The sequence below is a fragment of the Lissotriton vulgaris genome, chromosome 1_1, assembly GCF_964263255.1.
Source record: "Lissotriton vulgaris chromosome 1_1, aLisVul1.2, whole genome shotgun sequence".
In the NCBI taxonomy this organism is placed as follows: Eukaryota; Metazoa; Chordata; class Amphibia; order Caudata; family Salamandridae; genus Lissotriton; species Lissotriton vulgaris.
The window spans coordinates 232,634,475-232,658,842 of record NC_141685.1 but is presented as its reverse complement, the minus strand read 5'-3'; the positions used below and the strand labels follow the sequence as shown (position 1 = coordinate 232,658,842).

Below are 24,368 nucleotides of genomic sequence, written 5' to 3'. Positions count from 1 at the left end.
AGCCCGGCTAGCTCAGTCGGTAGAGCATGAGTCTCTTAATCTCAGGGTCGTGGGTTCGAGCCCCACGTTGGGCGAAAATGAGTAATTTTTGCTGGATCATTGCATTGACTCTCATAATCTGGTGAATATTCTTGCATTAGACATGCAATAACTATCAGAAATGGTATCTCCCTTGGTTTCTCATTGGTGGGAAATTTAACTTCAAGATTAGCTAGGGTATGAGTCTAGATGAACACACCGCAATATCACTCATATTCGAGTAGTAAACAGGCCAACCTGAACTGTAAAACATCCCATAAGTGGAGGTAAGGCATAAGTTAGGAGTGAACTTAACACTGTTATGGGCAATTGGACTTCAAATAAAGTGTGGAAGGCAGTAAGGTTACTTTTTTCATGTTATGCAGATTAAACACACAGGGGAATTAGCTCAAATGGTAGAGCGCTCGCTTAGCATGCGAGAGGTAGCGGGATTGATGCCCGCATTCTCCATTATAAAATTTGCATACATTTTATTTTTAACTTGTCATTGCCAAGGTCGTTGCAGAGTAAGAACAGAAAAATCACAGATGGCTTTCAAATATGGTCTCATTATAACAACTAAAGTGGTTTAATCAAAAGGGTTCAGGTATTCTTTAGCATGTGAGAGGAATTTGAATTCGTATGCAATCTCAAAATGAAGTTCTCACAACTTCCATTTTCATTTTCTCTTATTTTTTTTGACACTCTGTCCTCTGAGGGATGTATAAATCTGGCTTTCCTTGCAAAACAAGAGTAGAGGAATATCCAGGATTTGACTTTCTTCACAAAAAGGGATTGGTCTGCATACTGTCTTAAGGAGGGAACTTGGCTAGCTCAGTTGGTAGAGCATGAGACTCTTAATCTCAGGGTCGTGGGTTCGAGCCCCACGTTGGGCGAAAACGAGTAATTTTTGCCTGAATATTGCATTGACTCTCATAATATGGAGATTAATATTGCATTAGACATGCAATAACTCCCAAAATTGTCCAGGAATGGATTTCCTTCATAAAAAATGATTAGTCTGCATACCATCTTGAAGTGGGAGCCCGGCTAGCTCAGTCGGTAGAGCATGAGACTCTTAATCTCAGGGTCGTGGGTTCGAGCCCCACGTTGGGCGAAAATGAGTAATTTTTGCTTGACTCTCATAATCTGGTGATTATTCTTGCATTAGACATGCAATAACTATCAAAAATGGTATCTCCCTTGGTTTCTCATTGGTGGGAAATTTAACTTCAAGATTAGGTAGGGTATGAGTCTAGATGAACACACCACAATATCACTCATATTCGAGTAGTAAACAGGCCAACCTGAACTGTAAAACATCCCATAAGTGGAGGTAAGGCATAAGTTAGGAGTGAACTGAACACTGTTATGGGCAATTGGACTTCAAATAAAGTGTGGAAGGCAGTGAGGTTACTTTTTTCATGTTATGCAGATTAAAAACACAGGGGAATTAGCTCAAATTGTAGAGCGCTCGCTTAGCATGCGAGAGGTAGCGGGATCGATGCCCGCGTTCTCCATTATAAAATTTGCATACATTTTATTTTTAACTTGTCATTGCCAAGGTCATTGCAGAGTAAGAACAGAAAAATCACAGATGGCTTTCAAATATGGTCTCATTATAACAACTAAAGTGGTTTAATCAAAAGGGTTCAGGTATTCTTTAGCATGTGAGAGGAATTTGAATTCTTATGCAATCCCAAAATGAAGTTCTCACAACTTCCATTTTTATTTTCTCTTATTTTTTTTGACACTCTGTCCTCTGAAGGATGTATAAATCTGGCTTTCCTTGCAAAACAAGAGTAGAGGAATATCCAGGATTTGATTTTCTTCACAAAAAGGGATTGGTCTGCATACTGTCTTAAGGAGGGAGCCCGGCTAGCTCAGTCGGTAGAGCATGAGACTCTTAATCTCAGGGTCGTGGGTTCGAGCCCCACGTTGGGCGAAAATGAGTAATTTTTGCCTGAATATTGCATTGACTCTCATAATATGCAGATTAATATTGCATTAGACATGCAATAACTCCCAAAAATTGTCCAGGAATGGAATTCCTTCATAAAAAATGATTAGTCTGCATACCATCTTGAAGTGGGAGCCCGGCTAGCTCAGTCGGTAGAGCATGAGACTCTTAATCTCAGGGTCGTGGGTTCGAGCCCCAGGTTGGGCGAAAATGAGTAATTTTTGCTTGACTCTCATAATCTGGTGATTATTCTTGCATTAGACATGCAATAACTATCAAAAATGGTATCTCCCTTGGTTTCTCATTGGTGGGAAATTTAACTTCAAGATTAGGTAGGGTATGAGTCTAGATGAACATACCACAATATCACTCATATTCGAGTAGTAAACAGGCCAACCTGAACTGTAAAACATCCCATAAGTGGAGGTAAGGCATAAGTTAGGAGTGAACTGAACACTGTTATGGGCAATTGGACTTCAAATAAAGTGTGGAAGGCAGTGAGGTTACTTTTTTCATGTTATGCAGATTAAAAACACAGGGGAATTAGCTCAAATGGTAGAGCGCTCGCTTAGCATGCGAGAGGTAGCGGGATCGATGCCCGTATTCTCCATTATAAAATTTGCATACATTTTATTTTTAACTTGTCATTGCCAAGGTCATTGCAGAGTAAGAACAGAAAAATCACAGATGGCTTTCAAATATGGTCTCATTATAACAACTAAAGTGGTTTAATCAAAAGGGTTCAGGTATTCTTTAGCATGTGAGAGGAATTTGAATTCTTATGCAATCTCAAAATGAAGTTCTCACAACTTCCATTTTCATTTTCTCTTATTTTTTTTGACACTCTGTCCTCTGAAGGATGTATAAATCTGGCTTTCCTTGCAAAACAAGAGTAGAGGAATATCCAGGATTTGATTTTCTTCACAAAAAGGGATTGGTCTGCATACTGTCTTAAGGAGGGAGCCCGGCTAGCTCAGTCGGTAGAGCATGAGACTCTTAATCTCAGGGTCGTGGGTTCGAGCCCCACGTTGGGCGAAAATGAGTAATTTTTGCCTGAATATTGCATTGACTCTCATAATATGGAGATTAATATTGCATTAGACATGCAATAACTCCCAAAAATTGTCCAGGAATGGAATTCCTTCATAAAAAATGATTAGTCTGCATACCATCTTGAAGTGGGAGCCCGGCTAGCTCAGTCGGTAGAGCATGAGACTCTTAATCTCAGGGTCGTGGGTTCGAGCCCCAGGTTGGGCGAAAATGAGTAATTTTTGCTTGACTCTCATAATCTGGTGATTATTCTTGCATTAGACATGCAATAACTATCAAAAATGGTATCTCCCTTGGTTTCTCATTGGTGGGAAATTTAACTTCAAGATTAGGTAGGGTATGAGTCTAGATGAACACACCACAATATCACTCATATTCGAGTAGTAAACAGGCCAACCTGAACTGTAAAACATCCCATAAGTGGAGGTAAGGCATAAGTTAGGAGTGAACTGAACACTGTTATGGGCAATTGGACTTCAAATAAAGTGTGGAAGGCAGTGAGGTTACTTTTTTCATTTTATGCAGATTAAAAACACAGGGGAATTAGCTCAAATGGTAGAGCGCTCGCTTAGCATGCGAGAGGTAGCGGGATCGATGCCCGCATTCTCCATTATAAAATTTGCATACATTTTATTTTGAACTTGTCATTGCCAAGGTCATTGCAGAGTAAGAACAGAAAAATCACAGATGGCTTTCAAATATGGTCTCATTATAACAACTAAAGTGGTTTAATCAAAAGGGTTCAGGTATTCTTTAGCATGTGAGAGGAATTTGAATTCTTATGCAATCTCAAAATGAAGTTCTCACAACTTCCATTTTCATTTTCTCTTATTTTTTTTGACACTCTGTCCTCTGAAGGATGTATAAATCTGGCTTTCCTTGCAAAACAAGAGTAGAGGAATATCCAGGATTTGATTTTCTTCACAAAAAGGGATTGGTCTGCATACTGTCTTAAGGAGGGAACCTGGCTAGCTCAGTCGGTAGAGCATGAGACTCTTAATCTCAGGGTCGTGGGTTCGAGCCCCACGTTGGGCGAAAACGAGTAATTTTTGCCTGATTATTGCATTGACTCTCATAATATGGAGATTAATCTTGCATTAGACATGCAATAACTATCAGAAATTGTATCTTCCTTGGTTTCTCATTGGTGGGAAATTTAACTTCAAGATTAGCTAGGGTATGAGTCTAGATGAACACACCGCAATATCACTCATATTTGAGTAGTAAACAGGCCAACCTGAACTGTAAAACATCCCATAAGTGGAGGTAAGGCATAAGTTAGGAGTGAACTGAACACTGTTATGGGCAATTGGACTTCAAATAAAGTGTGGAAGGCAGTAAGGTTACTTTTTTCATGTTATGCAGATTAAACACATAGGGGAATTAGCTGAAATGGTAGAGCGCTCGCTTAGCATGCGAGAGGTAGCGGGATCGATGCCCGCATTCTCCATTATAAAATTTGCATACATTTTATTTTTAACTTGTCATTGCCAAGGTCATTGCAGAGTAAGAACAGAAAAATCACAGATGGCTTTCAAATATGGTCTCATTATAACAACTAAAGTGGTTTAATCAAAAGGGTTCAGGTATTCTTTAGCATGTGAGAGGAATTTGAATTCTTATGCAATCTCAAAATGAAGTTCTCACAACTTCCATTTTCATTTTCTCTTATTTTTTTTGACACTCTGTCCTCTGAAGGATGTATAAATCTGGCTTTCCTTGCAAAACAAGAGTAGAGGAATATCCAGGATTTGATTTTCTTCACAAAAAGGGATTGGTCTGCATACTGTCTTAAGGAGGGAGCCCGGCTAGCTCAGTCGGTAGAGCATGAGACTCTTAATCTCAGGGTCGCGGGTTCGAGCCCCACGTTGGGCGAAAACGAGTAATTTTTGCCTGAATATTGCATTGACTCTCATAATATGGAGATTAATCTTGCATTAGACCTGCAATAACTCCCAAAAATTGTCCAGGAATGGATTTCCTTCATAAAAAATGATTAGTCTGCATACCATCTTGAAGTGGGAGCCCGGCTAGCTCAGTCGGTAGAGCATGAGACTCTTAATCTCAGGGTCGTGGGTTCGAGCCCCACGTTGGGCGAAAATGAGTAATTTTTGCTTGACTCTCATAATCTGGTGATTATTCTTGCATTAGACATGCAATAACTATCAAAAATGGTATCTCCCTTGGTTTCTCATTGGTGGGAAATTTAACTTCAAGATTAGGTAGGGTATGAGTCTAGATGAACACACCGCAATATCACTCATATTCGAGTAGTAAACAGGCCAACCTGAACTGTAAAACATCCCATAAGTGGAGGTAAGGCATAAGTTAGGAGTGAACTGAACACTCTTATGGGCAATTGGACTTCAAATAAAGTGTGGAAGGCAGTGAGGTTACTTTTTTCATGTTATGCAGATTAAACACACAGGGGAATTAGCTCAAATGGTAGAGTGCTCGCTTAGCATGCGAGAGGTAGCGGGATCGATGCCCGCATTCTGCATTATAAAATTTGCATACATTTTATTTTTAACTTGTCATTGTCAAGGTCATTGCAGAGTAAGAACAGAAAAATCACAGATGGCTTTCAAATATGGTCTCATTATAACAACTAAAGTGGTTTAATCAAAAGGGTTCAGGTATTCTTTAGCATGTGAGAGGAATTTGAATTCTTATGCAATCTCAAAATGAAGTTCTCACAACTTCCATTTTCATTTTCTCTTATTTTCTTTGACAATCTGTCCTCTGAAGGATGTATAAATCTGGCTTTCCTTGCAAAACAAGAGTAGAGGAATATCCAGGATTTGATTTTCTTCACAAAAAGGGATTGGTCTGCATACTGTCTTAAGGAGGGAACCCGGCTAGCTCAGTCGGTAGAGCATGAGACTATTAATCTCAGGGTCGTGGGTTCGAGCGCCACGTTGGACGAAAACGAGTAATTTTTGCCTGAATATTGCATTGACTCTCATAAAATGGAGATTAATCTTGCATTAGACATGCAATAACTCCCAAAAATTGTCCAGGAATGGATTTCCTTCATAAAAAATGATTAGTCTGCATACCATCTTGAAGTGGGAGCCCGGCTAGCTCAGTCGGTAGAGCATCAGACTCTTAATCTCAGGGTCGTGGGTTCGAGCCCCACGTTGGGCGAAAATGAGTAATTTTTGCTGGACTCTCATAATCTGGTGATTATTCTTGCATTAGACATGCAATAACTATCAGAAATGGTATCTCCCTTGGTTTCTCATTGGTGGGAAATTTAACTTCAAGATTAGCTAGGGTATGAGTCTAGATGAACACACCGCAATATCACTCATATTCGAGTAGTAAACAGGCCAACCTGAACTGTAAAACATCCCATAAGTGGAGGTAAGGCATAAGTTAGGAGTGAACTTAACACTGTTATGGGCAATTGGACTTCAAATAAAGTGTGGAAGGCAGTGAGGTTACTTTTTTCATGTTATGCAGATTAAAAACACAGGGGAATTAGCTCTAATGGTATAGCGCTCGCTTAGCATGCGAGAGGTAGCGGGATTGATGCCCGCATTCTCCATTATAAAATTTGCATACATTTTATTTTTAACTTGTCATTGCCAAGGTCATTGCAGAGTAAGAACAGAAAAATCACAGATGGCTTTCAAATATGGTCTCATTATAACAACTAAAGTGGTTTAATCAAAAGGGTTCAGGTATTCTTTAGCATGTGAGAGGAATTTGAATTCTTATGCAATCTCAAAATGAAGTTCTCACAACTTCCATTTTCATTTTCTCTTATTTTTTTTGACATTCTGTCCTCTGAGGGATGTATAAATCTGGCTTTCCTTGCAAAACAAGAGTAGAGGAATATCCAGGATTTGATTTTCTTCACAAAAAGGGATTGGTCTGCATACTGTCTTAAGGAGGGGACTTGGCTAGATCAGTTGGTAGAGCATGAGACTCTTAATCTCAGGGTCGTGGGTTCGAGCCCCACGTTGGGCGAAAACGAGTAATTTTTGCCTGAATATTGCATTGACTCTCATAATATGGAGATTAATATTGCATTAGACATGCAATAACTCCCAAAAATTGTCCAGGAATGGATTTCCTTCATAAAAAATGATTAGTCTGCATACCATCTTGAAGTGGGATCCCAGCTAGCTCAGTCGGTAGAGCATGAGACTCTTAATCTCAGGGTCGTGGGTTCGAGCCCCACGTTGGGCGAAAATGAGTAATTTTTGCTTGACTCTCATAATCTGGTGATTATTCTTGCATTAGACATGCAATAACTATCAAAAATGGTATCTCCCTTGGTTTCTCATTGGTGGGAAATTTAACTTCAAGATTAGGTAGGGTATGAGTCTAGATGAACACACCACAATATCACTCATATTCGAGTAGTAAACAGGCCAACCTGAACTGTAAAACATCCCATAAGTGGAGGTAAGGCATAAGTTAGGAGTGAACTGAACACTGTTATGGGCAATTGGACTTCAAATAAAGTGTGGAAGGCAGTGAGGTTACTTTTTTCATGTTATGCAGATTAAAAACACAGGGGAATTAGCTCAAATGGTAGAGCGCTCGCTTAGCATGCGAGACGTAGCAGGATCGATGCCCGCATTCTCCATTATAAAATTTGCATACATTTTATTTTTAACTTGTCATTGCCAAGGTCATTGCAGAGTAAGAACAGAAAAATCACAGATGGCTTTCAAATATGGTCTCATTATAACAACTAAAGTGGTTTAATCAAAAGGGTTCAGGTATTCTTTAGCATGTGAGAGGAATTTGAATTCTTATGCAATCTCAAAATGAAGTTCTCACAACTTCCATTTTCATTTTCTCTTATTTTTTTTGACACTCTGTCCTCTGAAGGATGTATAAATCTGGCTTTCCTTGCAAAACAAGAGTAGAGGAATATCCAGGATTTGATTTTCTTCACAAAAAGGGATTGGTCTGCATACTGTCTTAAGGAGGGAACCCGGCTAGCTCAGTCGGTAGAGCATGAGACTCTTAATCTCAGGGTTGTGGGTTCGAGCCCCACGTTGGGCGAAAATGAGTAATTTTTGCCTGAATATTGCATTGACTCTCATAATATGGAGATTAATATTGCATTAGACATGCAATAACTCCCAAAAATTGTCCAGGAATGGATTTCCTTCATAAAAAATGATTAATCTGCATACCATCTTGAAGTGGGAGCCTGGCTAGCTCAGTCGGTAGAGCATGAGTCTCTTAATCTCAGGGTCGTGGGTTCGAGCCCCACGTTGGGCAAAAATGAGTAATTTTTGCTGGATTATTGCATTGACTCTCATAATCTGGTGAATATTCTTGCATTAGACATGCAATAACTATCAGAAATGGTATCTCCCTTGGTTTCTCATTGGTGGGAAATTTAACTTCAAGATTAGCTAGGGTATGAGTCTAGATGAACACACCGCAATATCACTCATATTCGAGTAGTAAACAGGCCAACCTGAACTGTAAAACATCCCATAAGTGGAGGTAAGGCATAAGTTAGGAGTGAACTTAACACTGTTATGGGCAATTGGACTTCAAATAAAGTGTGGAAGGCAGTAAGGTTACTTTTTTCATGTTATGCAGATTAAACACACAGGGGAATTAGCTCAAATGGTAGAGCGCTCGCTTAGCATGCGAGAGGTAGCGGGATTGATGCCCGCATTCTCCATTATAAAATTTGCATAGATTTTATTTTTAACTTGTCATTGCCAAGGTCATTGCAGAGTAAGAACAGAAAAATCACAGATGGCTTTCAAATATGGTCTCATTATAACAACTAAAGTGGTTTAATCAAAAGGGTTCAGGTATTCTTTAGCATGTGAGAGGAATTTGAATTCTTATGCAATCTCAAAATGAAGTTCTCACAACTTCCATTTTCATTTTCTCTTATTTTTTTTTACACTCTGTCCTCTGAAGGATGTATAAATCTGGCTTTCCTTGCAAAACAAGAGTAGAGGAATATCCAGGATTTGATTTTCTTCACAAAAAGGGATTGGTCTGCATACTGTCTTAAGGAGGGAACCCGGCTAGCTCAGTCGGTAGAGCATGAGACTCTTAATCTCAGGGTCTTGGGTTCGAGCCCCACATTGGGCGAAAATGAGTAATTTTTGCCTGAATATTGCATTGACTCTCATAATATGGAGATTAATATTGCATTAGACATGCAATAACTCCCAAAAATTGTCCAGGAATGGATTTCCTTCTTAAAAAATGATTAGTCTGCATACCATCTTGAAGTGGGAGCCCGGCTAGCTCAGTCGGTAGAGCTTGAGACTCTTAATCTCAGGGTCGTGGGATCGAGCCCCACGTTGGGCGAAAATGAGTAATTTTTGCCTGAATATTGCATTGACTCTCATAATATGGAGATTAATCTTGCATTAGACATGCAATAACTCCCAAAAATTGTCCAGGAATGGATTTCCTTCATAAAAAATGATTAGTCTGCATACCATCTTGAAGTGGGAGCCCGGCTAGCTCAGTCGGTAGAGCATGAGACTCTTAATTTTAGGGTCGTGGGTTCGAGCCCCATGTTGGGCGAAAATGAGTAATTTTTGCTGGATTATTGCATTGACTCTCATAATCTGGAGAATATTCTTGCATTAGACATGCAATAACTATCAAAAATGGTATCTCCCTTGGTTTCTCATTGGTGGGAAATTTAACTTCAAGATTAGGTAGGGTATGAGTCTAGATGAACACACCGCAATATCACTCATATTCGAGTAGTAAACAGGCCAACCTGAACTGTAAAACATCCCATAAGTGTGTGGAATTTTAGTTTGCGGGCTAAACATCGTCTGCGCCAGCTTGTTACCCACGTACAACATGCATAACAGCCATTTTAGGTAACATGGTCTCTCTGTCCACGATCGACCGCCAGCGCGCCCTCTGACCCAGCAAGCATCCTCCGCGCACCCTGGCTCCCCCTCCCTCCCCCTTATGAGCATAACCCTTCTGCATGACCCTGTCCTTGGGAGTCACACCAGCGCCTGACCAGCACCTCCTCTCCTCCCATGAATGCCCCTCTGTTGATAAACCTTCCCTCCGCGCTCAATTGTCCACGCGGCATGAATACCACTCCATTGATGACCCCTTACCCCGTGTCCGACTATCCACACAGGTCCGAGGCCATCGCCTAAACCAGGAGATACCATTTACTGCCCCTCATTGTATGGAGTCGCCCCTCTTCAAAGGACACGCTGTTGATCAGGGCCCCCCCACCCCCTGGGATATGATCAGGCGCACACATCCTAAGACTTGGCGAAACACTCAGCTGCGTGATGACCCCCTCCTCTTATCAGCGGGTTGAGGACCTCTATTGTAAAGGTATATGGGGGTGGGATTGACACGAGGATTACGGGGATGTCTTTTTCCTTATTTCACAATGTTCTGATTGTAATAAAGAGAGATCACATGCCATAAACCAGTGTATAAGAGGCCAGGCCTCCGAGAGGCTGTTAGAGCACCTCGAGACGATACCTTGTTGTCTGATCTGATGTGTTCTGCTCCGTCGGAATAAAACTTCTGTTTCCTGCCTTCTGGTCTCCGGCGCCTGCCTCATTGCTTGGTAAATTTGAATGGTACAAGGGCGGTTAGCGCCGGGCAAATCTTGAGAAAGGTCCTAGCCCTACCTTTTTCCACAATTGGCGCCCAATGTGGGGCCCATCAGCGACACGTGGATCCAGTGGGAGAGGTCCCGACGACAGAGTGAACGACTGCAACGATCGGGAAGAGCTCGTGTCCGATAGACCCTCGTCTGACAGCCGATCATCCGACCTTCACTAGTTCTGAACAGACCTCTCTCGAGTGATCTACGGTCCTGACTGGGAACCATCAGGAGTGCCACGAACATCACGAAGCAGAGAGGACGATCGGGCGCTGGATCCAGAGGACAGGAAACCGTCCATGCGGTCCGGGTAAGGTCGTGTAAACGCGACGAATTGAGAAAAGATTGTTTTGTTTGGATGATACTAGTATTACGCTTTGTTGAAACCTCTGGAGATTCGCTGTCTGCAAACGGAGAAAACAACAGGCTCTCTCTTTGCAAACAGTGAAGAATAGGTAACGCAGACTTTTGTCCCCGTTGTAATCCGTCGTGCCTATCTTCCTCCCCCACTGTTTCCCGAACTGTCGTTCGTGGATTATTGTCTGGAGATTCTTTGTCTGCAAACAGGGAAGAACAAGGTCTCTCTTTGCAGGTAGAGAAAGAGTGGGTAACGATAACATTTCGTGCCCACTTATTCTCCCCACTGATTGTTTGATTGACCGATTGTTCGGTATTGGTTCGTTTGAGGTATTCACCGCCGGCAAACAACGGAGAATAGAAATATTCTGTCTAGTCTTTGCCCGCCGTGATAAGATAGGTAGTTCAGACTTTTGTCCCCGTTGTAATCCGTCATGCCTATCTTCTCCCCACTGGTTGGTAGCCTGTTTAGCCCGGACCGCTTATTAGAGATGAACCATCTGGCTCCACTGGAGGGCACCCCTAATAAGGACATGTTCACTAAGTATGGACTAGTCGCTATAGCTTACACTAAAATATGGCATAAATATACAAAAAAGAACCCTGAAAGTCAGTGGCCACTGATAGGTTCCTTTGATGATCATAAGATAAAAGCATTAGAAATAGCGCTCCAGAAAAATAAAACTACGCCCACTATGCTCGACAGTATCGGCATGTGGCGCAAAGAAACGGAACAACGAAAGAAAAGAGAAGAAGCAAAAATAGGGAAAGAATTACGAAAGGCAGCCCACCTGGCCGCAAAGCAACTAGAAGAAGAAATAAAAGAAAGAAAGGAAGCTACACAAAACCAAGAATCAGGGTCGACAGGCCAATGTCCTGTTAGGACCCCCTCTGCGCTCTACCCTGAATTGCCCTCCAAACAATGGGCGAACGATGAGTTACTGCTAGGCCCCCCAATCATCTACATGCCCCCTCCATATGCCCCCTGCCAACAAAGCTTGCAAGCCCCGAGTGCGAGCGAAAGTGACCTTAGCGCTAGTGCACCAGCCCTCGCGGCCTCTGCACCAGCCACATTAACAACATCGTCAGACGACCCCGAGGCTAGCAAACAACCACCAGCCAGACCAAATAGGTTGAGCAAAAATGAGCGGGATGGGATCGATAAAATAGCAAAGACATTAGTAAAACGAAGGGAGAGCGAAGATTACACAATGAGCGTATATAATTCACATGCCGACAGCCACAGACGGCATTTCATCTTGCGATTCAGCTACCACACCCTGAACGCATATGAAGATAGGTATCAAAGTAAGGGTCCCGCTAAACTAACAACGCTGTATAGGAAGATTGATGTTGAGTAGTAAACAGGCCAACCTGAACTGTAAAACATCCCATAAGTGGAGGTAAGGCATAAGTTAGGAGTGAACTGAACACTGTTATGGGCAATTGGACTTCAAATAAAGTGTGGAAGGCAGTGAGGTTACTTTTTTCATGTTATGCAGATTAAAAACACAGGGGAATTAGCTCAAATGGTAGAGCGCTCGCTTAGCATGCGAGAGGTAGTGGCATCGATGCCCGCATTCTCCATTATAAAATTTGCATACATTTTATTTTTAACTTGTCATTGCCAAGGTCATTGCAGAGTAAGAACAGAAAAATCACAGATGGCTTTCAAATATGGTCTCATTATAACAACTAAAGTGGTTTAATCAAAAGGGTTCAGGTATTCTTTAGCATGTGAGAGGAATTTGAATTCTTATGCAATCTCAAAATGAAGTTCTCACAACTTCCATTTTCATTTTCTCTTATTTTTTTTGACACTCTGTCCTCTGAAGGATGTATAAATCTGGCTTTCCTTGCAAAACAAGAGTAGAGGAATATCCAGGATTTGATTTTCTTCACAAAAAGGGATTGGTCTGCATACTGTCTTAAGGAGGGAACCCGGCTAGCTCAGTCGGTAGAGCATGAGACTCTTAATCTCAGGGTTGTGGGTTCGAGCCCCACGTTGGGCGAAAATGAGTAATTTTTGCCTGAATATTGCATTGACTCTCATAATATGGAGATTAATATTGCATTAGACATGCAATAACTCCCAAAAATTGTCCAGGAATGGATTTCCTTCATAAAAAATGATTAGTCTGCATACCATCTTGAAGTGGGAGCCCGGCTAGCTCAGTCGGTAGAGCATGAGTCTCTTAATCTCAGGGTCGTGGGTTCGAGCCCCACGTTGGTCGAAAATGAGTATTTTTTGCTGGATTATTGCATTGACTCTCATAATCTGGTGAATATTCTTGCATTAGACATGCAAGAACTATCAGAAATGGTATCTCCCTTGGTTTCTCATTGGTGGGAAATTTAACTTCAAGATTAGCTAGGGTATGAGTCTAGATGAACACACCGCAATATCACTCATATTCGAGTAGTAAACAGGCCAACCTGAACTGTAAAACATCCCATAAGTGGAGGTAAGGCATAAGTTAGGAGTGAACTTAACACTGTTATGGGCAATTGGACTTCAAATAAAGTGTGGAAGGCAGTAAGGTTACTTTTTTCATGTTATGCAGGTTAAACACACAGGGGAATTAGCTCAAATGGTAGAGCGCTCGCTTAGCATGCGAGAGGTAGCGGGATTGATGCCCGCATTCTCCATTATAAAATTTGCATACATTTTATTTTTAACTTGTCATTGCCAAGGTCATTGCAGAGTAAGAACAGAAAAATCACAGATGGCTTTCAAATATGGTCTCATTATAACAACTAAAGTGGTTTAATCAAAAGGGTTCAGGTATTCTTTAGCATGTGAGAGGAATTTGAATTCTTATGCAATCTCAAAATGAAGTTCTCACAACTTCCATTTTCATTTTCTCTCATTTTTTTTGACACTCTGTCCTCTGAAGGATGTATAAATCTGGCTTTCCTTGCAAAACAAGAGTAGAGGAATATCCAGGATTTGATTTTCTTCACAAAAAGGGATTGGTCTGCATACTGTCTTAAGGATGGAACCCGGCTAGCTCAGTCGGTAGAGCATGAGACTCTTAATCTCAGGGTCGTGGGTTCGAGCCCCACGTTGGGCGAAAATGAGTAATTTTTGCCTGAATATTGCATTGACTCTCATAATATGGAGATTAATATTGCATTAGACATGCAATAACTCCCAAAAATTGTCCAGGAATGGATTTCCTTCTTAAAAAATGATTAGTCTGCATACCATCTTGAAGTGGGAGCCCGGCTAGCTCAGTCGGTAGAGCATGAGACTCTTAATCTCAGGGTCGTGGGTTCGAGCCCCACGTTGGGCGAAAACGAGTAATTTTTGCCTGAATATTGCATTGACTCTCATAATATGGAGATTAATCTTGCATTAGACATGCAATAACTCCCAAAAATTGTCCAGGAATGGATTTCCTTCATAAAAAATGATTAGTCTGCATACCATCTTGAAGTGGGAGCCCGGCTAGCTCAGTCGGTAGAGCATGAGACTCTTAATCTCAGGGTCGTGGGTTCGAGCCCCATGTTGGGCGAAAATGAGTAATTTTTGCTGGATTATTGCATTGACTCTCATAATCTGGAGAATATTCTTGCATTAGACATGCAATAACTATCAAAAATGGTATCTCCCTTGGTTTCTCATTGGTGGGAAATTTAACTTCAAGATTAGGTAGGGTATGAGTCTAGATGAACACACCGCAATATCACTCATATTCGAGTAGTAAACAGGCCAACCTGAACTGTAAAACATCCCATAAGTGTGTGGAATTTTAGTTTGCGGGCTAAACATCGTCTGCGCCAGCTTGTTACCCACGTACAACATGCATAACAGCCATTTTAGGTAACATGGTCTCTCTGTCCACGATCGACCGCCAGCGCGCCCTCTGACCCAGCAAGCATCCTCCGCGCACCCTGGCTCCCCCTCCCTCCCCCTTATGAGCATAACCCTTCTGCATGACCCTGTCCTTGGGAGTCACACCAGCGCCTGACCAGCACCTCCTCTCCTCCCATGAATGCCCCTCTGTTGATAAACCTTCCCTCCGCGCTCAATTGTCCACGCGGCATGAATACCACTCCATTGATGACCCCTTACCCCGTGTCCGACTGTCCACACAGGTCCGAGGCCATCGCCTAAACCAGGAGATACCATTTACTGCCCCTCATTGTATGGAGTCGCCCCTCTTCAAAGGACACGCTGTTGATCAGGGCCCCCCCACCCCCTGGGATATGATCAGGCGCACACATCCTAAGACTTGGCGAAACACTCAGCTGCGTGATGACCCCCTCCTCTTATCAGCGGGTTGAGGACCTCTATTGTAAAGGTATATGGGGGTGGGATTGACACGAGGATTACGGGGATGTCTTTTTCTTTATTTCACAATGTTCTGATTGTAATAAAGAGAGATCACATGCCATAAACCAGTGTATAAGAGGCCAGGCCTCCGAGAGGCTGTTAGAGCACCTCGAGACGATACCTTGTTGTCTGATCTGATGTGTTCTGCTCCGTCGGAATAAAACTTCTGTTTCCTGCCTTCTGGTCTCCGGCGCCTGCCTCATTGCTTGGTAAATTTGAATGGTACAAGGGCGGTTAGCGCCGGGCAAATCTTGAGAAAGGTCCTAGCCCTACCTTTTTCCACAATTGGCGCCCACTGTGGGGCCCATCAGCGACACGTGGATCCAGTGGGAGAGGTCCCGACGACAGAGTGAACGACTGCAACGATCGGGAAGAGCTCGTGTCCGATAGACCCTCGTCTGACAGCCGATCATCCGACCTTCACTAGTTCTGAACAGACCTCTCTCGAGTGATCTACGGTCCTGACTGGGAACCATCAGGAGTGCCACGAACATCACGAAGGAGAGAGGACGATCGGGCGCTGGATCCAGAGGACAGGAAACCGTCCATGCGGTCCGGGTAAGGTCGTGTAAACGCGACGAATTGAGAAAAGATTGTTTTGTTTGGATAATACTAGTATTACGCTTTGTTGAAACCTCTGGAGATTCGCTGTCTGCAAACGGAGAAAACAACAGGCTCTCTCTTTGCAAACAGTGAAGGATAGGTAACGCAGACTTTTGTCCCCGTTGTAATCCGTCGTGCCTATCTTCCTCCCCCACTGTTTCCCGAACTGTCGTTCGTGGATTATTGTCTGGAGATTCTTTGTCTCCAAACAGGGAAGAACAAGGTCTCTCTTTGCAGGTAGAGAAAGAGTGGGTAACGATAACTTTTCGTGCCCACTTATTCTCCCCACTGATTGTTTGATTGACCGATTGTTCGGTATTGGTTCGTTTGAGGTATTCACCGCCGGCAAACAACGGAGAATAGAAATATTCTGTCTAGTCTTTGCCCGCCGTGATAAGATAGGTAGTGCAGACTTTTGTCCCCGTTGTAATCCGTCATGCCTATCTTCTCCCCACTGGTTGGTAGCCTGTTTAGCCCGGACCGCTTATTAGAGATGAACCATCCGGCTCCACTGGAGGGCACCCCTAATAAGGACATGTTCACTAAGTATGGACTAGTCGCTATAGCTTACACTAAAATATGGCATAAATATACAAAAAAGAACCCTGAAAGTCAGTGGCCACTGATAGGTTCCTTTGATGATCATAAGATAAAAGCATTAGAAATAGCGCTCCAGAAAAATAAAACTACGCCCACTATGCTCGACAGTATCGGCATGTGGCGCAAAGAAACGGAACAACGAAAGAAAAGAGAAGAAGCAAAAATAGGGAAAGAATTACGAAAGGCAGCCCACCTGGCCGCAAAGCAACTAGAAGAAGAAATAAAAGAAAGAAAGGAAGCTACACAAAACCAAGAATCAGGGTCGACAGGCCAATGTCCTGTTAGGACCCCCTCTGCGCTCTACCCTGAATTGCCCTCCAAACAACGGGCGAACGATGAGTTACTGCTAGGCCCCCCAATCATCTACATGCCCCCTCCATATGCCCCCTGCCAACAAAGCTTGCAAGCCCCGAGTGCGAGCGAAAGTGACCTTAGCGCTAGTGCACCAGCCCTCGCGGCCTCTGCACCAGCCACATTAACAACATCGTCAGACGACCCCGAGGCTAGCAAACAACCACCAGCCAGACCAAATAGGTTGAGCAAAAATGAGCGGGATGGGATCAATAAAATAGCAAAGACATTAGTAGAACGAAGGGAGAGCGAAGATTACACAATGAGCGTATATAATTCACATGCCGACAGCCACAGACGGCATTTCATCTTGCGATTCAGCTACCACACCCTGAACGCATATGAAGATAGGTATCAAAGTAAGGGTCCCGCTAAACTAACAACGCTGTATAGGAAGATTGATGTTGGAGATGGGACTGAATGTGAGGTGGCGGAACTCTTCATGCAGATACTTGAGGTCCTCCGCCATCTCACGGAACAGAAACCAGAAGCCAAGGTTACAGTCCCTGAAACGACCTCGGTAGAAGTAGCCAATACTATGATGCCTATCAGAGAAGCGGCCCCTTACTGGATCCCGCCACGTGGCAAGGGAACGAGCGATGATATTAATGATGCAGATGCAAAAGGGAGGGTTGTGTACAATTGGGTTTACCAACCATGGGACCGACAAGATATCCTAACCTTCAAACAAACCCTGCCCGATTTAAGAAAGAACCCGACAGCATTTTATACCGAATTAGGCACAGCCTTGGGTTCGACAATAATGACTTTAGCGGACATTGACTTGTTCTTTGGGTTATGCCTGCCAGCTGACGTGTGGAAGCAAATCCGGAAGGCTGACCACACGGATCTGTTTGGACATACCTGGGACCAACTCGGTAAACTAGATAGACAACGAGAACCTGGAAGGAAACCAGTGAAAGACATACTGGAACTCCCAGACAAACTAGTCCAGAAATTAAAGACGCTGATCCCAGAAAGAAAGGTAGATTGGTCGATAGTCACGGCCTGTCGACAGAAACCGCAGGAAGATGTGTCAGAATACTTCTCCCGATTCGAGACAGTGTTCTCCGACTACAGTGGCCAAGACATGACCACCGCAACCGGACAGCACCTGTTTGTACAAAATTACGTAAAAGGCCTAACACAAGAAGTCTCCCAAAAGCTGCAGACGAGCGAGAGTAGTTGGGGGGCCTCCAAACCCGCAGCTATCCTTCAGATGGCTCAGTATTACGAACACCAAAAGAATGAGAGTGATAGGGCGTCCGAGAAAAAGAAGAAAGATTTAAAAGAAAGGGTAATGCTAGCCCAGATACAAGGTATAACGGTAGGACGAGAACACCAAAGGGGGAACTACCAATCAACCACCCCCAGAGATCTACCTTCTAAAGATCACACCCCAACACCTCACACTGGACGTAGAGACATTAGCAATGACCAATGCGCCTTCTGCAAAGGGTTCGGCCATTGGAAATCCCAGTGTCCGGTTCTACTAGAGATGAATAGAAATAGGGACTCCAGGGATGTGGCAGGAGGGCCGAGAAATAGAGTACAAGGACGAGGGCACACTAACGACACCAACAATGACAGATCAGGGAGATTGAACACATTTGACCGTCCTCGGCAGAACCAATATCAGCTGTCCGAAGGTGAAAATGCCCCCGACTTTGCATAGGACTGCCAGGGGCAAGGGAGGGATCCAGTCGAGCTCTGTGTTGACCAGCAAGGTCCTTATGTCACCGCTAAGGTCCTGGGTACAGAGTCTCCATTCTTGGTAGACACTGGGGCGACACGTAGTGTGTTATCAAAATGACTGATTCCAAGGGCACCCTTGTCTGGCTCACACATAACGTCGATAGGTTTCGATGGAACGCCCTCCACTAACCCCCTGTCCGTACCTATTACCTTTGACCTAGAAAACAACACCACTGACGCGACATTTCTGCTCTCCTCCAACTCCCCTGACGCCATTATGGGCATTGACTTACTGAAACATTTTCGAGCTACCATTAGGTGTTCCCCAGATGGAATACGAGTCATCCTGTACGACAACCCAGACATGCCCAGATCCCGTCCCCCACGACACATGTGCTCCATAACTGACGCTGATCTGTCCCTGCTTGACACCCTGCCTCCGTACCTATGGGCCAAAAATGACTCTGATGTGGGGCGAATGATGATTGATCCTATTCACATAACTGTACGACAGGACGCTATGCTCCCGAAACTCCCGCAATATCGGATATCGCCAGAGGGTGAGAAGGCACTGGTAGCGATCATTCAGTCTCTGGTAGATGCAGGAGTGGTTGAAGAGGTGGTTAGCAACGTCTGCAACAGCCCAATCCTACCTATTGTTAAGAAGCAAGATGAAGGAGATGAGAAAGCGTACCGCTTCATCATCGACTTACGAGAGATTAACGAAGTGGTTGTACCCCAATATCCTGTAGTCTCCGATATCACCACCATTCTGACCCTCATCCCGTCCACTGCCACCACCTTCACTGTTATCGACCTTAAGAACGCGTTTTTCTCTATCCCCCATCCATCCAGACAGCTGTTATCTCTTCGGCTTCACTTTAAAATCCCGCTCGTACCGATTTTGTAGAGCTCCCCAGGGGTACACTGAAAGTCCCAGCATTTACAGCCAGGCCCTCAAAAGGCAGCTGGATGCCTTTCAGCTACCAGATGGAGTGGTGTTGATCCAATATGTTGACGATATCCTTTTGGCGGCCGACACCACCCCACTTGCCACAACAGCCACTGTCCAACTCCTACACTTTCTTGCAGAAAATGGCCATAAGGTCTCCAAAAAGAAGTTGCAGTTCTGCCAGCCACAAGTGACTTACCTAGGCCATTTCCTGTCCAAAGAAGGAAGGAAACTTACGCCCGACCGAATCCAAACCATCCTAGACACCCCCATCCCAAAAACACAAAAGCAAGTCCGCTCTTTGGTTGGCCTAACCTCTTTCTGTAGACAGTGGTTACCTAACTTCAGTCTCATTATAAAACCTCTACTTGCCCTATTAACCAAAGATGCCTCCTTCCCGCTCCCTTGGACCCCTGAGTGTCAAGCATCCTTTAAGGAACTACGAGATGCCCTCTGTTCAGCGCCTGTCCTAGGAACCCCGGATTACTCCAAACCCTTCTCCCTCTTCACCCACGAAAGGGAAGGGTGTGCATTGTCTGTCCTAACTCAACCAATTGGTCCTAAGCAGCGCCCTTGTGCCTACTTCTCCGCCACTCTTGATCCTGTAGCCAGAGCCTTACCTGCCTGCCTTCGAGCGGTAGCTGCCGCTGCCGTCTCTATCCGTCAGAGCGAGGGAATCGTACTTTCCAACTCCCTCATCGTGCTAGTACCCCATGCTGTCGACACTCTCCTGAACCAAACCAAGACTCAACACCTGACTAGCGCACGACTGACGGGGTACGAACTGACGCTACTTGCACCCCACATCACACTAAAGAGATGCACGACTTTGAATCCTGCCACATTGTTACCCCTGCCTGAAAACGACCCCGACGTTCCTCCCATCCACGACTGTGTGACCCTCACGGACGAACAGACAAGAAGTAGGGTTGACCTCCGAGACACTGCTTTTACTGACCCCGATGGAGAGCTATGGGTAGACGGCTCATGCATCAAACTCCCAGATGGCACCACTTCAGCTGCCTATGCAGTAACGACAGCCCGAACAGTAGTTGAAACCGCCCGCATCACACAACGATCTGCCCAGGCAGCAGAGCTGATAGCCCTTACTCGAGCCTGCATCATAGCCACGGGAACCACGCGAACATATACACAGACAGCCAGTATGCCTTCGGGGTGGTCCACTATTTTGGACTCCTGTGGAGGGAGAGGGGATTCCTGACGTCCCACGGCACCCCGATCCTCCACGGAGATCTAGTCTCCGCTCTGATTGAAGCAGTTCTCCTCCCCAAACGATTAGCGGTGATCAAATGTCAGGCACACAAAAGGGTGACAGACTTAATCGGACAAGGGAATGCATTGGCCGACATCACTGCACGAACCACAGCTAAGAATAGGACGGTTACACGCATGTATGTGACCAGGTCACAAGCAGAAACATGGAGTGACACAAGGGTAATGATCAGAGACATACAGTCGGCCAGCACCCCTCACGAGCTGACTAAGTGGGCAAGGGTGGGTTTGAAGGAGGAAGAGGGCTGCTGGCGAACGAAGGATGCAAACAAGTGGTTGCTGCCCGACTCATATCTGATCCCCATACTGACGATGGCACACTCCCCCGCACACATAGGATCTGCACCCATGATCGAACTCATTTCCAAAGTCTGGCACAACGACAAAATCCCTGACTCAGCCAGACGCCTAGTTCAGCAGTGCCTTATCTGTCTGCAACAGAACCCCGGGAAAGGAACTGTGGTACCCCGGGGAGGGTTCGGGACCCCCAATCACCCCTTTGAGGTCCTTCAGATGGACTACATCCAACTAGAGAGATGCCAAAGCCTGAAGTATGTACTAGTCATCGTATGTGCCTTCAGCAAATGGGTAGAGGCCTATCCAACCCGTGACAACACTGCCATGACTACTGCCAAAGTACTACTGAAGGAATTCTTCCCTCGCTATGGCCTTTGTCGAATTTTATGGAGCGACAATGGCCCCCACTTCATAGCTGAGGTTATCCAACTAATCCTAAAGGGGTTGGGGGTGAAGCAAAGGTTTCATGCGGTCTTCCACCCCCAATCCGCCGGTCTGGTGGAACACCATAATGCCACACTGAAGCTGAAATTGTCAAAAATAGTGGCCACCACTGGACTTAACTGGCCGGATGCCCTCCCACTGGCCTTATTATCGATGCGTTCCACTCCCACCAAGCACCATTTGACCCCCTACGAGGTCGTGTTTGGGCGACCGATGAATCTCTGGACTGCTCCCAAACCGACCTCCATTCATGATGTCCCAGACGTCCTACTATCTGATTATTTGTGCAAGTTAACTAAAACATTGTCTGTCATTCATCAACAGGTGCAGCAGGCCATCCCCGATGCTTCCAGGGGCCCCGACCACGACATCCAACCGGGAGATTTCGTCCTAATACGAAATTTCCAGCGGACCAAGAGTCTGGAGCCTCGGTGGACGGGCCCCTGGCAGGTGCTGATTACCACCCGAACGGCGCTTCGGGTGGAGGGGAAGAAGCACTGGCTGCACGCGCATCATTGCCGGAAGGTCTCTGCGAACCTAGCCACGACAGAAGGTGTCAGCACCCAAGAAGAGCTCCTGAGCAAAGATCGACCAATATTGGACTGTTATCCCGACACTGAGGCACTCGAACTTGCGAAATTCTCTGATCCCACTGTGCCGTCCAGGGAAGGGTATTTCCTGCGTCGAAAGGAGGGAGTTTCGGCTAAGTAGGCCACGGACCAAGTTGAATCTCAGAACGGTGACCTAAGCACAATCAAGGGTTACCGGGAGAGAAGCTAAACGAAGTCTGTGGTTCTGCCCACTACCGAGCCCCCTTGAAGGTGATGGAAGCGCCAGATAAGAAGATGATGGAAGCGCCAGATAAGAAGATGATGGAAGCAACAGGAAATACCCACTATAGAGACCCAAAGACTGACAATTTGCACAAATCAAAGACAATCGCCCTCTTTATTGTCCTCCTCTTCTGCCTCCTCCTCATGACCTCCTTCTGGATTCTGGAGGAAAGCACTCCGGCTCACGAGGCATTGCTACCTACTGCACAACCAACACCCCTGAAAGAACATCACCTAATCTCTCTGTCGCCTCAGCTGCGAGAAAGGCACAGGGAATTCTGGAACAATTCCTTCGTGCAACTGTTGCACCAACACAACCTTGCTGCAAATGTTACGAACTGCTGGATCTGCGGGTTGCTCCCGCATGCCACTGGACACTCCATCCCCTTCATCCCTTCTCCTTTCTCAGTTCACGGCTCCTGCCTCGCCTGGTTGATCCTCATGCAAGAGAGCCACAAGGACAACGCCACTTCCAGCCAGACAGTGTCGCACTTCTACTCTGGGTTCTGGCTGAACAAAACCGGAAAGACTTCTGCTCCCCTGTGTCCTGCGCTCACAGGCGCCACCTTCCTTAAAGACATTCCAGCCAAAGAACGTGTTGAAGTACAGGTACTCCACAATCCAGCTAGATCCACCTTCTCTCATCTGCAAAAACAAACCACCGCCACTCTGACTGTGGCTCTGTCTGTTATCAATGTCACCGGTCTTGTGTGCCTAGAAGGCCAGGGAACGCAACTGGTGGGTCACAGTTCCTGCCGAATCACCAGAACATTGGACTCAGTTGACCCCCCTTCCTTTGTTGCTTCCCCGAATATGTACTTTGTGTGTGGCACCAAAGCTTACACCTGGCTCCCGAAAGGTTGGAAGGGTACCTGCTACATTGCCTTCGTTCTTCCACCCACATATATAGCCCCTGCCAACCATCACCGGCAGAGGCGTGCAGATGACATTGGACAAGCCGACTCCACCGGAGCACAGTTCCTAGATGCAGCTAAGGGACTTGTTCCTCTGTGGGGCCCCATGGCAAACAGCCGCGCTATCCGACACCTGACCCAGGCAGTAGAAACAACGATCAACATCACGGCTGGCATCCTCGCCAACAACACGGCGGAACTTCAGGCGGTCCGCCTTGTGACCCTTCAAAACCGCCTTGTCCTAGTCGTGGTCCTAGCCGACCGAGGAGGAGCATGCCGCATCATCGGATCCAGCTGCTGCACATACGTGCCAGATAACTCGCCTTCAGTCTACAAAGCCATTGAACACCTCCACAGACTTTCCTCGGAGGTTCACCAAGAGCAGGAAGGATGGTCGCTTGGGAGCTGGTTTTGGGACACTTTGAGGAACTGGGGTTGGAGGTTGTTTTCCTTCGTGCTGATACCTGTTGCGATATTATGTGGGTGTTGCTTGGGTATTCAGTGTCTACCCTCCTTGTGCAGCTTCATTTCTAACTGTATGTGCCCAAAGACTTTGGACTTCCGAACTGAGCGCATGAGTCCCCTCTACGAAGTCGAAATACGTGGCCTTATGGGGATAAATCCAAACTGACAAGTTGGCGAGACATGTTAAAAGGGAGGACTGTGGAATTTTAGTTTGCGGGCTAAACATCGTCTGCGCCAGCTTGTTACCCACGTACAACATGCATAACAGCCATTTTAGGTAACATGGTCTCTCTGTCCACGATCGACCGCCAGCGCGCCCTCTGACCCAGCAAGCATCCTCCGCGCACCCTGGCTCCCCCTCCCTCCCCCTTATGAGCATAACCCCTCTGCATGACCCTGTCCTTGGGAGTCACACCAGCGCCTGACCAGCACCTCCTCTCCTCCCATGAATGCCCCTCTGTTGATAAACCTTCCCTCCGCGCTCAATTGTCCACGCGGCATGAATACCACTCCATTGATGACCCCTTACCCCGTGTCCGACTGTCCACACAGGTCCGAGGCCATCGCCTAAACCAGGAGATACCATTTACTGCCCCT

At 45.3% G+C, this 24,368-nt stretch overlaps 7 non-coding genes across 7 annotated transcripts; all 7 read left to right on the top strand.

The window, feature by feature from the left end:
• The first annotated feature begins 1,062 nt into the window (after nucleotides 1-1,062).
• Nucleotides 1,063-1,135, top strand: TRNAK-CUU (transfer RNA lysine (anticodon CUU)). The gene has a single exon. It is a non-coding gene; the product is annotated as a tRNA-Lys (tRNA).
• A 755-nt stretch (nucleotides 1,136-1,890) lies between these two features.
• Nucleotides 1,891-1,963, top strand: TRNAK-CUU (transfer RNA lysine (anticodon CUU)). The gene has a single exon. It is a non-coding gene; the product is annotated as a tRNA-Lys (tRNA).
• Nucleotides 1,964-2,940: 977 nt separating this feature from the next.
• On the top strand, nucleotides 2,941-3,013 carry TRNAK-CUU (transfer RNA lysine (anticodon CUU)). Its single transcript has one exon. It is a non-coding gene; the product is annotated as a tRNA-Lys (tRNA).
• A 552-nt stretch (nucleotides 3,014-3,565) lies between these two features.
• On the top strand, nucleotides 3,566-3,638 carry TRNAA-AGC (transfer RNA alanine (anticodon AGC)). Its single transcript has one exon. It is a non-coding gene; the product is annotated as a tRNA-Ala (tRNA).
• Nucleotides 3,639-5,052: 1,414 nt separating this feature from the next.
• TRNAK-CUU (transfer RNA lysine (anticodon CUU)) lies at nucleotides 5,053-5,125 on the top strand. The gene has a single exon. It is a non-coding gene; the product is annotated as a tRNA-Lys (tRNA).
• A 755-nt stretch (nucleotides 5,126-5,880) lies between these two features.
• TRNAN-AUU (transfer RNA asparagine (anticodon AUU)) lies at nucleotides 5,881-5,953 on the top strand. The gene has a single exon. It is a non-coding gene; the product is annotated as a tRNA-Asn (tRNA).
• An 8,255-nt stretch (nucleotides 5,954-14,208) lies between these two features.
• On the top strand, nucleotides 14,209-14,281 carry TRNAK-CUU (transfer RNA lysine (anticodon CUU)). Its single transcript has one exon. It is a non-coding gene; the product is annotated as a tRNA-Lys (tRNA).
• The last annotated feature ends 10,087 nt before the right edge of the window (nucleotides 14,282-24,368 follow it).